Below are 17104 nucleotides of genomic sequence, written 5' to 3' on the forward strand. Positions count from 1 at the left end.
CGATGCTTTTGCACTTCTGCGGGGGGGGGGGGCGGCACTGACATGTGGAGCGGACTAGCCCTGTGCTGGGCGTCCCCCCGCATGTCTGAGTTCATGATCATAGCTGTGCTAAATTTAGCACAGCTACAATCAACTCGGAATGACCCCCATAGTTCTTTAGTCATTGTTGCATTGATTTAGTCTTGCATGCATTTCACTATACCGTTGGAATTTCATGCATTATGTACGTCCTTTTTTTTGTTAAACATATGTGTACCCCCTTACTCCTTTCCCGTCCTTTTTCTCTTCTGTACCCCCACTTTTTTTCTGTTCAAAATATAAAATAATAAAAATTGATATTGTAAAAAAAATGCAACGGAATATGATGGTGCTAAATAAATATTACTAAAATAAAATAATACTGTATGAAATTATGGCCGTCTATTTGCACGACTTAATAGACATTATTTTCTATTTGTTTTACTACAAATAAAATAAATTGGCCTTGGAGTTTTAAAAGGGCAAAAAACATATTTTTATTTCATTTAACTAAATTTAATTTCACCTAATTTCACTGGATTTGTTCTGGTATTAAATTACATTTTATATAGAAATTCAACTTTTATAAATAAATCTCAAGAGCAAGATAACATTCTCTCTTGTGAATATCACAGTTGTGTACAGTCGGTTAATGTAGCACTAGCACTGCCATGTCACTTCCCTGTGCTATCTCTGTGCCTTCTCCTATGGCAGAGTTTATTAGAATTAATCTGATTAGCAGTGCTTAGTATTGAGTGTGCACATGCATTTTCATTTTTTTTTTCTGTGTGGAACCATTGCAGGATATGTAACGTAACCATGCACTTAATAAAAACAGCCTTGTGGATCCCACCTCCGGAAGGAAATTAAGCATTGGTTACATTAACAGATCATGCAAATTCAGTCCCCTCTTGAAGGAGAATGGTATCCGGACTCCAGGCCGACACCAAAAAGGTCAACACACCTTAGGTTGACACCAATTGGTCGACACACCTTAGGTCGACATGGACAAACGGTCGACATGGAAGAAGGTCGACATGGACAAAATGTCAACATGGAAAAAGGTCGACATGTGTTTTTCAACTTATTTGCTTTTTCTTTTACTTTTTCATACTTTACGATCCACGTGGACTACTATTGGGAACGGTAGGGAACGCGGTGCACTAATTGGGGTTCCGGGTCACTCTACCAAGAAAACGACACCAAAAAAACATAAAAAACTCATGTCGACCTTTTTCAATATCGACCTTGTTCATGTCGACCTTTTTTCCATGTCGACCTAAGGTGTGTTGACCTTTGTGGTGTCGACCTGGAGTCCCAGACCCAAGGAGAACATATGCTTTTTCTTTTTCAGGCTGATACCTCTATAATAAAATCAACTTTTATTATAAAGGTATCAGCCTGAAATACTATATTGAACGAAAGGTCAATTGAATGGACTACACAATAGCTGAAAGTCCACTAATACTGAGTAAGTGTACAATGTAAAAAAATTAGAGTAAACACTTAGCCGGAGCTGTCTCAGTATGTTATTCTTCCTTGAACTTCCACAGATGCAGTTGGAACTGAAACCAAACAGTTCCTATCAGCGTTTTAGTAAATGAGAGGATTCCGGCTATCCCACCACAAATCAGATCTCATACACTGGTCACCGGTTTTTCGCTGCACGTCTCTTTTCTGCCACAGGGTTAGCCAATGCGTTTCCTCCCCGGTCTGGGGTCTTTGTCAAGGTGCAGCTGCATCTGTGGAAGTTCAAGGAAGAATAAGAACATACTGAGACAGCGCCGGCTAAGTGTTTACTCTGATTTTTTTACATTGTACACTTGTGGTGAGGATGAAGGAAACCTCTTAGGAGTACTGTGTTTGGCTGGCTGCTCCTCTCTTAGGCACTAAGTATTATCTATAACCCATTTTTTTATTAATACTGAGTAAGTACCTATTGCAAAATCAAATATTAATATGACCGATTATTAGTCCATGACAATTGGGTCTCATAAATAACCACCACTAAGAACATTTGTATGCATTATATGAATTTATTGTAGAAGATCAGAGTGATGATATGTGAACACAGTTTGTGAATGATTTGTTTGCAACCCATCCTGAAGCCATTATTAATGCATTTAAGAGAGGATACCGTCTCCATTTTCCTACTTCTTCTTCCCCCTCTACCAGAGTTGATGTGGTCTGTGCTGTTCTTCATTATTGCCTTTTTCCTTCTTCATTAAAGTAAAGCTATGTAAAAAAAGAATTTCCAAAAAACTTTCAATTTTTTTTTGTATTTTAACACTATATAAAATATGTACTATGTACGTAATGAGCCACACCGTAAAGATTACAATGTATATTAATCCAGTCTATAGATTTTCATTAATCAAATGTACATCTTATCTTCCAAATTGAACTAAACCAACTGAATAGAACACTGTGAATGCAACTATGATATATGTGTAAAAACTGTGCTCTCTGTATATTGAGACAACCCTTTTTTATGTTCTTGCCCTTTCTATAAGACACCCCTGATGAAGTCAGTGATGACTAAACGTGTTTGGTGATACATTGTCTGGAGTTACAATGAAAGAAAGGAGCTGTTCTTTAACAATCTGTTGAAAACTCAAATGTACCTATGTATTAGTACAAATACTGTCTTGTTGTTACAAGGTTTCAATATTTTTCTGATAATTTTTAAAGAAGTATTTTAATAAATATATGCATATCTCAAAGAGATTCTATTTGGTTGTACGCAATGAATAATCTGTTATAGCAAATTGAACATTTTCCTGTATTTTATATGTATGTTTGATGCACACAAAAGGTATAAACATATAATAATCTTTATAAATAGGTGCCCCTAAAGAAACAATTCCCATTTATATATATATATATATATGTATGTATATATATATATATATATATATATAAATATATGTATAGCTTATATTTTTTAAAATGTTTATGCACTAAGGGTTAACGTGTACAATTCTAAATTAATTCCCTAATACAGTAGTTCCCAAACAAGGGGGTACATTTACCAAGATGGGAGTTCTATTTAAGATGGGATGTTGCCCATAGTAACCAATCAGATTCTAGGTATTATCTTCTAGAAGGTGCTAGATAAATGAGAAGTAGAATCTGATTGGTTGCTATGGACAACATCCCATTTTAAATAGAACTCCCACCTTAGTAAATTTACCCCTTGGTGTCATAGTCTAGGACCAAATAAAATAATTTATGATCAATGTGATAAGCAAAACCAATGCTGGTGTGTGTCAATAATACATACCTCCCAACATGACCCTCTCAAGGTGGGACACAATGCTCTGCTTCTGGACTTTTCTCTTAATTAATGATTGGCCGCACCTGTGTTGAACAGGTAAATGGATAAGAAAGGTGTTTCAGCACAGGTGATGGCGATCATAAATTAAAAGGGAAGTCCGGGAACAGAGCATTCTGTCCCTCCTAGAGAGGGTCATGTTGGGAGGTATGAATAATATAATATGTGGACAAACACCATCCACCATCACATAACTGAACCTAAGGATGACAGCAGCTAAGCACAATTACATTTTATCTTTTTTTCTGAATTTCTAAATAAACTTTTTTGAAATAAATGCTTATACTCTATGGTGCTGTGATTCAAGAATATTTTTGGAACCACTGCCCTGTGAATGTGCAGAGAGCTATTACTGTAAATTTTTAGAATTTTCCAAGTTTGGTTGGATCATACTTTGAAGAATTGTTAAGAAGGGATGTAGTCAGGTGACTGGCGGTCGGTATCCCAGCGGTTACCATACCGACGCCGAGATCCCAGCCTACACGATGTCAGCAGGGGCCCAGGACTATTCCCACTCGTGGGTGTTCACAACACCCATAGAGTGGGAATAGAACCTGTGGCAAGCGCAGCGAGCCACTGAGCCCGAAAGGGGACTCTTTGCGTTAGGCCCGTTGCCAGCATACCGATCGTCTGTAAATCATACTGAGCCCATATTAATGATAGGCTCATTGAAAAAGTGCAACGGAATATGATGGTGCTAAATAAATATTACTAAAATAAAATAATATTGTATGAAGTTATGGCCGTCTATTTGCATGACTTAACCCCTTGAGTGGTATGTCCGGAAATCTTCCGGGGTGGCAAGCGGTGTCAGCCCTGGCCACCCCGGAAGATTTCCGGGCATACTACTAAGTGATTCCCTGGAGACAGCCGTGCAGCGTGACGGCGCCCGGGAATCAGCATAAGCTATTATGAGTTAAGCTCGCCCCCCTGGACTTCTATTGGCGGGGGGGCGTGCTTAACAGTGTAATGGCTTATGCTGATTCCCGGGCACCGCTATGCGGCCGGGATTTGACGCTGACTCGGGCAATCCCCGCGGTGCTTACCCCGCCTGCTCACTTCCCCCTTGCACATGCTCACTCCCCTGGCTCACCCCCCCCCCCCCCCCCCCCACACTGCCCCCTTGCACTTAAAACCTGCAGGAATAAAATACACACCATGCTAGGTGTGTATTTTATTTTATAAAAAAAAAACACTCTGTTTTAGTTTTTTTTTTGCATCAGCACTGACGCTGGAGATGCCCGCAGGTGTAACCCTTGCACTACCTAATTTTAAAACACGCCATGGGAGGTGTGTATTTTTGAAAAAAACCCACCACTGTAGGGGTTAATAGACATGGCAAGCGCAGCGAGCCCGCAATGGGCTTTGTTGCACTCGCACCCCTGCCGGAATCCTGGGATCCCGACCGCCGGTCACCCAACCCATTGAGAAGGGGCCTCTCTGCACGGTACATCTGCTCCACTTGCAGTAGATCATGGTTTTACCCAGTTACTTGATAATTTGCTTTACTTATAAAAATGAATCAGGCCCAAGAGGCTGGAACATTTCTTCTTGTACAAGTTTTTTTTTCCATTTGTTATTTGCTTCCAGTATGTCTAATCATATGGCTTAGTAATTAGGCATATTATTCTCACATAAGATCCTTAAAAATATGACCTGTTGTTCATTATGTCTAGCTGTAAGTAATATAATTTCTTCCTGTGGAAGGATTATTGCTCATTCTTCAACAAGTGCCATGATCAGTCTCAGGCACCATAATATTGACTAAATATTGATCACTCAGTGACATATATGACAAAGATTGAAATTGAGTAAAGACACAAGGGGATATCCGTATACAGATGGCTAGCAGACAAGGACATAGGCCCTCATTCCGAGTTGTTCGCTCGCTAGCTGCTTTTAGCAGCATTGCACACGCTAAGCCGCCGCCCTCTGGGAGTGTATCTTATCTTAGCAGAATTGCGAACGAAAGATTAGCAGAATTGCGAATAGAAATTTCTTAGCAGTTTCTGAGTAGCTCCATACTTACTCAGCCATTGCGATCAGCTCAGTCAGTTTCGTTCCTGGTTTGACGTCACAAACACACCCAGCGTTCGCCCAGACACTCCCCCGTTTCTTCAGACACTCCCGCGTTTTTCCCAGAAACGCCAGCGTTTTTTCGCACACGCCCAGAAAACGGCAAGTTTCCCCCCAGAAACACCCACTTCCTGTCAATCACAGTACGATCACCAGAACGATTAAAAATCCTCGTTATGCCGTGAGTAAAATACCTAACTTTTGTGTAAAATAACTAAGCGCATGCACTCTGCGAACCTTGCGCATGCGCAGTAAGCGACTAATCGCAATATAGCGAAAATCGGCAACAAGCGAACAACTCGGAATGACCCCCATAGCTTTTTGTAATGCATTTGCTCACCACTGTCTGTGCTGTTAGTCTTCCACCATATAAAACCAAGTTACCCAGTGGTGAATGACGTGACCATTTAGAGTTATTTTTTTTATGTTTTATTCATTGCTATTTTACTTAAAGAATCCATTGCTGTAGAACCAGCCGATGCCTCCATTATGGCGTCAGCATACACAACATACAGAGCTGTGCTCAATACCCCTTAATCTATAAATGAATATGAAACAACCTATTTCAGTAGGAAAAAGAAGTAAAGTTATAATAAAAAATGTAGGATGGGGAGCACTACATCTAGCCATATTGCTATTCTTTCTAAAAGCTGCTGTAGTAAGTAAGTGTACATGCTTATTACATGTGGATGTCAAAGGGTTATTCCAGAGGTTCGTAAACACGGTCCTTAAAGCACCCCAATGGTCCAGGTTTTAGGTATATCTATGGCTCAGGACAGATGGTTAAATCAAATTGACTGAGGTGCTAAGTAAGTCACCTGTGACCAAGCATGGATAAACTTAAAACCTGGACCGTTGGGGTGCCTTCAGGAATGCGTTTGAGAGGGATGCATTTAATATACCAGCTGTCAGGATCCCGGTGTTCAGGATACAGACACCGTACTCCCGACACCCAGTAAAATGCCGGCAGTCGGAATACCGAACAAAGCCAGGTATTCCCACTTGGGTGGTGAGCCCACGCCACCACCCAAGTGGGAATATAACCTGTGGCGAGTGAAGCTGGCCACCTGGCCTGAAGTGTGGCTAGTGCACTCGCTGCCAGGATTCAGGATGGCAGGATGCCGCTGCCGGTATACTGACAGCTGGCATCCCATCTACCGGCATTACGTATGTATTCCGTTTAAGAACCTTTGGGTTAATCAAAACAACCACATGTTTTATCCCAAACGGACCAAAATCACCCAAACTATATTTCTGCTAGTGATGTGCACCGGACATTTTTCGGGTTTTGTGTTTTGGTTTTGGATTCGGTTCCGCGGCCGTGTTTTGGATTCGGACGCGTTTTGGCAAAACCTCCCTGAAAATTTTTTGTCGGATTCGGGTGTGATTTGGATTCGGGTGTTTTTTTACAAAAAACCCTCAAACACAGCTTAAATCATAGAAATTGGTGGGTCATATTGATCCCATAGTATTATTAACCTCAATAACCATAATTTCCACTAATTTTCAGTCTATTCTGAACACCTCACACCTCACAATATTATTTTTAGTCCTAAAATTTGCACCGAGGTCGCTGGATGGCTAAGCTAAGCGACACAAGTGGCCGACACAAACACCTGGCCCATCTAGGAGTGGCACTGCAGTGTCAGACAGGATGGCACTTCAAAAAAATAGTTCCCAAACAGCACATGATGCAAAGAAAAAAAGAGGCGCACCAAGGTCGCTGTGTGACTAAGCTAAGCGACACAAGTGGCCGACACAAACATCTGGCCCATCTAGGAGTGGCACTGCAGTGTCAGGCAGGATGGCACTTCAAAAAAATTGTCCCCAAACAGCACATGATGCAAAGAAGAAAAGAGGCGCACCAAGGTCGCTGTGTGACTAAGCTAAGCGACACAAGTGGCCGACACAAACACCTGGCCCATCTAGGAGTGGCACTGCAGTGTCAGGCAGGATGGCACTTCAAAAAAATTGTCCCCAAACAGCACATGATGCAAAGAAAAAAAGAGGCGCACCAAGGTCGCTGTGTGACTAAGCTAAGCGACACAAGTGGCCGACACAACCACCTGGCCCATCTAGGAGTGGCACTGCAGTGTCAGGCAGGATGGCACTTCAAAAAAATTGTCCCCAAACAGCACATGATGCAAAGGAAAAAAGAGGCGCACCAAGGTCGCTGTGTGACTAAGCTAAGTGACACAAGTGGCCGACACAAACACCTGGCCCATCTAGGAGTGGCACTGCAGTGTCAGGCAGGATGGCACTTCAAAAAAATAGTCCCCAAACAGCACATGATGCAAAGAAAAAAAGAGACGCACCAAGGTCGCTGTGTGACTAAGCTAAGCGACACAAGTGGCCGACACAAACACCTGGCCCATCTAGGAGTGGCACTGCAGTGTCAGGCAGGATGGCACTTCAAAAAAATTGTACCCAAACAGCACATGATGCAAAGAAAAAAAGAGGCGCACCAAGGTCGCTGTGTGACTAAGCTAAGCGACACAAGTGGCCGACACAAACACCTGGCCCATCTAGGAGTGGCACTGCAGTGTCAGGCAGGATGGCACTTCAAAAAAATTGTCCCCAAACAGTACATGATGCAAAGAAAAAAAGAGGCGCACCAAGGTCGCTGTGTGACTAAGCTAAGCGACACAAGTGGCCGACACAAACATCTGGCCCATCTAGGAGTGGCACTGCAGTGTCAGGCAGGATGGCACTTCAAAAAAATTGTCCCCAAACAGCACATGATGCAAAGAAAAAAAGAGGCGCACCAAGGTCGCTGTGTGACTAAGCTAAGCGACACAAGTGGCCGACACAAACACCTAGCCCATCTAGGAGTGGCACTGCAGTGTCAGGCAGGATGGCACTTCAAAAAAATTGTCCCCAAACAGCACATGATGCAAAGTAAAATGAAAGAAAAAAGAGGTGCAAGATGGAATTGTCCTTGGGCCCTCCCACCCACCCTTATGTTGTATAAACAGGACATGCACACTTTAACGAACCCATCATTTCAGCGACAGGGTCTGCCACACGACTGTGACTGAAATGACTGGTTGGTTTGGGCCCCCACCAAAAAAGAAGAAATCAATCCCTCGTTGCACAAACTGGCTCTACAGAGGCAAGATGTCCACCTCATCATCATCCTCCGATTCCTCACCCCTTTCACTGTGTACATCCCCCTCCTCACAGATTATTTATGCGTCCCCACTGGAATCCACCATCTCAGATCCCTGTGTGCTTTCTGGAGGCAATTGCTGCTGGTGAATGTCTCCACGGAGGAATTGATTATAATTCATTTTGATGAACATCATCTTCTCCACATTTTCTGGAAGTAACCTCATACGCCGATTGCTGACAAGGTGAGCGGCTGCACTAAACACTCTTTCGGAGTACACACTGGAGGGAGGGCAACTTAGGTAGAATAAAGCCAGTTTGTGCAAGGGCCTCCAAATTGCCTCTTTTTCCTGCCAGTATATGTACGGACTGTCTGACGTGCCAACTTGGATGCGATCACTCATATAATCCTCCACCATTCTTTCAATGGTGAGAGAATCATATGCAGTGACAGTAGACGATATGTCAGTAATCGTTGGCAGGTCCTTCAGTCCGGACCAGATGTCAGCACTCGCTTCAGACTGCCCTGCATCACCGCCAGCGGGTGGGCTCGGAATTCTTAGCCTTTTCCTCGCACCCCCAGTTGCGGGAGAATGTGAAGGAGGAGATGTTGACGGGTCACGTTCTGCTTGACTTGACAATTTTCTCACCAGCAGGTCTTTGAACCTCTGCAGACTTCTGCCGGAAAGAGAGATACAACGTAGGTTTTAAATCTAGGATCGAGCATGGTGGCCAAAATGTAGTGCTCTGATTTCAACAGATTGACCACCCGTGAATCCTGGTTAAGCGAATTAAGGGCTCCATCCACAAGTCCCACATGCCTAGCGGAATCGCTCTGTTTTAGCTCCTCCTTCAATGTCTCCAGCTTCTTCTGCAAAAGCCTGATGAGGGGAATGACCTGACTCAGGCTGGCAGTGTCTGAACTGACTTCACGTGTGGCAAGTTCAAAGGGTTGCAGAACCTTGCACAATGTTGAAATCATTCTCCACTGCGCTTGAGTCAGGTGCATTCACCCTCCTTTGCCTATATCGTGGGCAGATGTATAGGCTTGAATGGCCTTTTGCTGCTCCTCCATCCTCTGAAGCATATAGAGGGTTGAATTCCACCTTGTTACCACCTCTTGCTTCAGATGATGGCAGGGCAGGTTCAGGAATGTTTGGTGGTGCTCCAGTCTTCGGCACACGGTGGCTGAATGCCGAAAGTGGCCCGCAATTCTTCGGGCCACCGACAGCATCTCTTGCACGCCCCTGTCGTTTTTTAAATAATTCTGCACCACCAAATTCAATGTATGTGCAAAACATGGGACGTGCTGGAATTTGCCCATATGTAATGCACGCACAATATTGGTGGCGTTGTCCGATGTCACAAATCCCCAGGAGAGTCCAATTGGGGTAAGCCATTCTGTGATGATGTTCCTCAGTTTCCGTAAGAGGTTGTCAGCTGTGTGCCTCTTCTGGAAAGCGGTGATACAAAGCGTAGCCTGCCTAGGAACGAGTTGGCGTTTGCGAGATGCTGCTACTGGTGCCGCCGCTGCTGTTCTTGCTGCTGGAGGCAATACATCTACCCAGTGGGCTGTCACAGTCATATAGTCCTGAGTCTGCCCTGCTCCACTTGTCCACATGTCCGTGGTTAAGTGGACATTGGGTACAACTGCATTTTTTAGGACACTGGTGACTCTTTTTCTGAGATCTGTGTACATTTTCGGTATCGCCTGCCTAGAGAAATGGAACCTAGATGGTATTTGGTACCGGGGACACAGTACCTCAATCAAGTCTCTAGTTGCCTCTGAATTAACGGTGGATACCGGAACCACGTTTCTCACCACCCAGGCTGCCAAGGCCTGAGTTATCCGCTTTGCAGCAGGATGACTGCTGTGATATTTCATCTTCCTCGCAAAGGACTGTTGGACAGTCAATTGCTTACTGGAAGTAGTACAAGTGGTCTTCCGACTTCCCCTCTGGGATGACGATCCACTCCCAGCAGCAACAACAGCAGCGCCAGCAGCAGTAGGCGTTACACTCAAGGATGCATCGGAGGAATCCCAGGCAGGAGAGAACTCGTCAGACTTGCCAGTGACATGGCCTGCAGGACTATTGGATTTCCTGTGTAAGGTGGAAATTGACACTGAGGGAGTTGGTGGTGTGGTTTGCAGGAGCTTGGTTACAACAAGAGGAAGGGATTTAGTGGTCAGTGGACTGCTTCCGCTGTCATCCAAAGTTTTTGAACTTGTCACTGACTTATGATGAATGTGCTGCAGGTGACGTATAAGGGAGGATGTTCCGAGGTGGTTAACGTCCTTACCCCTACTTATTACAGCTTGACAAAGGCAACACACGGCTTGACACCTGTTGTCCGCATTTGTGTTGAAATAATTCCACACCGAAGAGGTGATTTTTTTTGTATTTTGACCAGGCATGTCAATGGCCATATTCGTCCCACGGACAACAGGTGTCTCCCCGGGTGCCTGACTTAAACAAACCACCTCACCATCAGAATCCTCCTTGTCAATTTCCTCCCCAGCGCCAGCAACACCCACATCCTCATCCTGGTGTACTTCAACAGTGACATCTTCAATTTGACTATCAGGAACTGGACTGCGGGTGCTCCTTCCAGCACTTGCAGGGGGCGTGCAAATGGTGGAAGGCGCAAGCTCTTCCCGTCCAGTGTTGGGAAGGTCAGGCATCGCAACCGACACAATTGGACTCTCCTTGGGGATTTGTGATTTAGAAGAACGCACAGTTCTTTGCTGTGCTTTTGCCAGCTTAAGTCTTTTCATTTTTCTAGCGAGAGGATGAGTGCTTCCATCCTCATGTGAATCTGAACCACTAGCCATGAACATAGGCCAGGGCCTCAGCCGTTCCTTGCCACTCCGTGTCGTAAATGGCATATTGGCAAGTTTACGCTTCTCATCAGACGCTTTCAATTTTGATTTTTGGGTCATTTTACTGAACTTTTGTTTTTTGGATTTTACATGCATCGGCCTTGGCAGACGACGTTGATGGCATTTCATCGTCTCGGACATGACTAGTGGCAGCAGCTTCAGCACGAGGTGGAAGTGGATCTTGATCTTTCCCTATTTAACTTCCACATTTTTGTTCTCCATTTTTTAATGTGTGGAATTATATGCCAGTATCAATAGCAATGGCCTACTACTATATATACTGCGCACAACTGAAATGCACCACAGGTATGGATGGATAGTATACTTGACGACACAGAGGTAGGTACAGCAGTGGCCTACTGAACCGTAATGCTATATATTATATACTGGTGGTCAGCAAACTGTGCAAAACTGAAATGCACCACAGGTATGGATGGATAGTATACTTGACTACACAGAGGTAGGTACAGCAGTGGCCTACTGTACCGTAATGCTATATATTATATACTGGTGGTCAGCAAACTGTGCAAAACTGAAATGCACCACAGGTATGGATGGATAGTAAACTTGACGACACAGAGGTAGGTACAGCAGTGGCCTACTGTACCGTAATGCTATATATTATATACTGGTGGTCAGCAAACTGTGCAAAACTGAAATGCACCACAGGTATGGATGGATAGTATACTTGACGACACAGAGGTAGGTACAGCAGTGGCCTTCTGTACCGTACTCCTATATATTATATACTGGTGGTCAGCAAAATTATGCACTGTACTCCTACTATATACTACAATGCAGCACAGATATGGAGTGTTTTTCAGGCAGACAACGTATACTGGTGGTCACTGGTCAGCAAAACTCTGCACTGTACTCCTCCTATATAATACTGCTGGTCCCCAGTCCCCACAATAAAGCAGTGTGAGCACAGATATATGCAGCACACTGAGCACAGATATGGAGTGTTTTTCAGGCAGACAACGTATACTGGTGGTCACTGTCAGCAAAACTCTGCACTGTACTCCTCCTATATAATACAGCTGCTCCCCAGTCCCCACAATTAAGCAGTGTGAGCACAGATATATGCAGCACACTGAGCACAGATAAGGAGCGTTTTTTTCAGGCAGAGAACGGATAAAACTGGTGGTCACTGATCAGCAAAACTCTGCACTGTACTCCTCCTATATTAATAATACAGCTGCTCCCCAGTCCCCACAATTAAGATATAAGCAAGCACAAATATTTGCATCAACAATTAATAAACGGAGAGGACGCCAGCCACGTCCTCTCCCTAACATTTCCAATGCACGAGTGAAAATGGCGACGACGCGCGGCTGCTTATATAGAATCCGAATCTCGCGAGAATCCGACAGCAGGATGATGACGTTCGGGCGCGCTCGGGTTAACCGAGCCATACGGGAGAATCCGAGTATGCCTCGGACCCGTGTAAAATGGGTGAAGTTCGGGGGGGTTCGGATTCCGAGGAACCGAACCCGCTCATCACTAATTTCTGCAGCAGGGTACAGTGTGTTCCACAGGACAACATTGGGGGTGCAGGGTGGATCTTGATACAGGGGCACCAACAGGCTAAAGCTTTAGGCTGTCCCAGGATGCATTGGGGCCTCCTCTATAAACCCCGCACCCAGGCACTGGAGCTCAGTTTCGAGTTGGTGCCTGCAGCAGGGGGGCTGCACTGGGCAGCCCTGTAAAGCTTTCTAAGAAGACTTCAAGTGCCGCAGCACTGATATTTCAGTGTGACATTCTGTGCTGCGGCCACATCACCTCCCAAGCAGCGTCGCATAGTCCTGCGGCCTGTTCCCGGGTACTTGCGGCGGAGACTCCCCGGCTTTAGGCACACGGTCGCAGATGCTTTCCTGGTTTGCGTGGCTGCTACGGGGAGGCGGTAAGAGGGTCCCTCAGGCAGGACCTGCAATAAAAACGCGTTCCTGTTGCGGTCTAAGGAGATGGACCATGATGCTGGCATGGACACTTTCACCAAGCAGGGACCCCGCTAGACCGCCAGGGAATAGGAGTAGAGGTGGGGTGTACTAACACCCATTTTAATAAGACTCCATAGTACCGGCGGAAAGGATCAGCATAGGGGAGCCGCCGCTTGACCTGTAGCCCCTCCCCCAGCCCAGGGCGCCATCTACTGCAGATTTTCCCGCCCTGGAGCTGCCTCACACTCTCCCTTACTCCCTGACTGAGATACTGGGCGCCATAATCTAAGCATAGCTACAGCTGGTCTCTGGGACTGCAGGGCAAGATCTCCCTTGTAAAGCCACCTGTATACAGCGCTGTGACTTTACAAACACTTGAGTATTCTACATGTCTTTATACAGACAGCGTTAGTTAAGAAAAACAGGATATATTGTACAAGTATTCTGATATATACCTCCGGTCTAGGACCGCGCTGTGTTATATATATCTGCACATATACTAGTCCAGTGCAGTTTTATTGTCATAATAATTATCTGCATTACCTATGACTATGTGTGCCTGTGTCTGCTGTGTGGTTTCACTTTCAGTGTTTCCCAGATATAGCTATCACTATATTCTGTACCCGAAGGGACTAGGTGCGTCTGGGTCATATATATAGTGCGTCACAGTATTTACCCATTATTTGTATTCTACTGTGTACTCAGTCACATAATACTGGATTTATTTGCAGGTGTTGTGTACTGTGTATTGAGTCACATACTAACGGATTTATTCACAGGTATTATACTCTGTTTGGCTTTATCGCACTAAACCGCTCTGTTGTTACATTTGTGTACAATGTCTAACAAGAATGGCAGTAAGTCTGTGGACGCTCCTGCATCATGCAGAGCATGCGCCAAGAATTTTTGTATGATGGTCTGTGTACTTTGTCATACATTTCCCAGTCAGTCCGCAGCTCCTGTAACCAATCAGGAGCCACCCTGGGCGGCGTTCACAAACCTACTAGGTACTCTGGTGGACTGCCTTATGCCCCCAATGGGACCCACCTGTACAGCCAAAAATTGTCCCTATGGTTAATCTGCCTTGGGCAGAAAATGTAACCAGTTGCAGCAAATAAATCAATTCTTGGTCAGACAAAAACCTACACCAGGTCACTCCCATGTCTCTGGGTCATCTAAGTAGGCTGCTTCCTCCTCACAATCCACGTATCTCTCAGATGTTTCATCTGAAGAGGAGGGGGAGCATGCTGTCCTGTCAGACACTGAATCAGGTGTTTCTGATGAGGAGTCTCCATTGCAAATTGATGTCCCTGCCCTAGTGGTGGCTATTAAGCAGATCCTACAAATCACTGATGATGAGGATTCCACTACTGTGACTAAGAAAACTGATATGTTTAATCAGCAGAAGGTGGTTTAAAATCTATTACCCCATTCTGACCATTTGGTGGACATCAGGTATGAGCCCTGGTCTAATCCAGGGAAGAAATTCCCTCTGCCTAAACGGGCCTTGGCTCACTATGCTCTCCTTGCAGAGTTATGTAACAAGTAGGAAAATTCACAGCCGGTGGATTCTCATGTCACCTGCCTAGTGGTGTTGTCTACCCTGCCTGTCACCACTGTCACTTCACTGAAGGAACGAACAGATTAAGCATGTGGAGGGATACATGCTGTACAGAGAGACACTATTGCAGCCTCTTGGGCTGCAAAAGGTATTGAAGCATGGGTTCAGGCATTAGAGGAAGAGCTGCCCGAAGATATATCTGACAATGCCAGACAATACCTGTCTTACATTACCACCGCCGCCTATTACATTCAGGAGGCTTCCTCTGAGGAGGTTGTGTTGGCAGCCAAGGCGTTGACTACATCTGTCCTGGCTCACCATATTCTGTGCTTGAGGTCATAAAAGTTGGACCTAGACACCAAAAAGGCCGTAGAGGTTATCCCCTTTAAGGGGGACATTTTGTTTGGGGAAGACCTTAATAAAATTGTGTCTGAGTTAGCAGCTGCTAAGACTGCTTTTCTCCCAAATACTAATCCTTGTGCACAGAAGGCAAAAGATTCCACTTTTCATTCCTTTCAGCCTCAAGGTAAACCAAAAGGTCAGGCATACCCGAGACAGTCTCGTGCTCCCAAAACCACAAACCCAAGGCCAAACAATCCTGGGCAGCGGGTCAGCCTGCTTCTAAACAAGACAAGCCGGGCCTCCCCCTGGGGGACCCCAGGGTGGGAGGCTGACTTCTGCAGTTCACCCAGGTCTGGTTAAAGACCACTTCAGATGCATGGGTGCGGGAAGTTGTCTCTCACAGGTATGCAGTCTCATTCAAGAGACATCCCCCTCGCCAGTTTTGCACCATGGTAATCCCTTCGGATCCGTTAAAGGCGCAAGATCTGCAAAAGGTTGTAAGTTCCCTCCTGAATACAGGAGTGGTAGTGCCGGTACTTCTGTCCCACAGAGACAGAGGTTACTACTCGAACCTGTTTCTAGTACCGAAACCCAATGGGCCTTTCCGGCCTACACTCAACCTCAAATCACTGAACAAGTTTGTGAGAATGTACAAGTTCTGTATGGAAAAACTGTGCTCAATTGTTCTGGCTATGGAACCCGGAAACTATATAGTATCCCCGGATATACAGGATGCGTACCTGCATATGCCTATTGCCATGTTGTATCAGCAGTATCTGCGGTTTGCTATTGGCGACCTCCACTATCAGTTCCAGGCTCTGCCATTTGGAATGGCTACGGCTCCTCAGATCTTGACCAAGGTTATGGCTGTAATGACTGCCCATCTCCGTCGCCAGGGAATCAGGATCCTGCCATATCTGGACGATTTGCTGATCCTGGCAAACTCCCATGATGTCCTCCTCAGTCATCTGCAACTGACAGTAAGCTTCCTACAAGCCCACGGGTGGCTCATCAGTTGGAAGAAGTCCTCGCTGGTCCCAGCTCAGAGCATGGTGCACCTGGGGGCACTCCCGGACACACACAGTCAGCGACTGTTTCTGTCTCCATAAAAAGTCCTGAAACTTCAGGACATGATAAGATGCTTCCTTTGTCGCCCCAGAGTGTCGATACACTCTGCGTTGCAAGTACTTGGCCTGGTGGTGTCGGTATTCGACATGGTAGAGTACACTCAATTTCGTTCCCGCCCTCGGCAGAGGTTAATTCTTTCCAAGTGGGATGGACAACCTCATCGGATCAGATCTCACATGATCACTTTGACTCCGGAGGTTCATCTGTTGCTGACCTGGTGGCTACAGGACCAGCAATTGAGCAGGGGCCGTCCCTTCTGGATCTCCAACTGGGTCCTGCTGACAACAGACGCCAGTCTGAGAGGATGGGAAGTGGTGTTGGAGCAACACTTGTTTCAGGATCGATGGACCAAGGAGGAATCACTCCTCCCAATAAACATTGTGGAGTTGCGGGTGGTGTTCAATACATTGACTCTTGCCCTGCCTCTGGTACAGAACAGGCCGGTTCAAGTATGGTCAGACGATGCCACCACGGTGGCATACATAAGCCATCAAGGTGGCACTCGAAGTCGCATGGCTATGATGGAAGTGTCAAAAATCCTTTGATGGGCGGAACGCCATCTGCCAGCCATATCGGCAGTGTTCATTCCGGGCATCCTAAACTAGGAAGCGGAATCCCTCAGTTGCCAGGACATGCACGCCTGAGAGTGGAGTCTTCATCCGGAAGTCTTTCAACTCCTAGCGGACAAGTGGGGCCTACCAGATGTAGACCTGATG

General features: G+C 45.5%; 1 long non-coding RNA gene across 3 annotated transcripts in view; it reads right to left on the reverse strand.

Moving 5' to 3' along the window:
* Nucleotides 1-2048: 2048 nt before the first annotated feature.
* The window catches only part of LOC134929253 (uncharacterized), a 246227-nt gene continuing 231171 nt past the window's right edge, over nucleotides 2049-17104 (reverse strand). For all 3 annotated transcript variants that reach the window (XR_010178506.1, XR_010178447.1, XR_010178473.1), the window contains exon 5: nucleotides 2049-2253. This is a non-coding gene — a long non-coding RNA (uncharacterized LOC134929253). The remainder of the gene's footprint in view (nucleotides 2254-17104) is intronic.

The sequence above is a fragment of the Pseudophryne corroboree genome, chromosome 1 (assembly GCF_028390025.1).
Source record: "Pseudophryne corroboree isolate aPseCor3 chromosome 1, aPseCor3.hap2, whole genome shotgun sequence".
Classification (NCBI taxonomy): Eukaryota; Metazoa; Chordata; class Amphibia; order Anura; family Myobatrachidae; genus Pseudophryne; species Pseudophryne corroboree.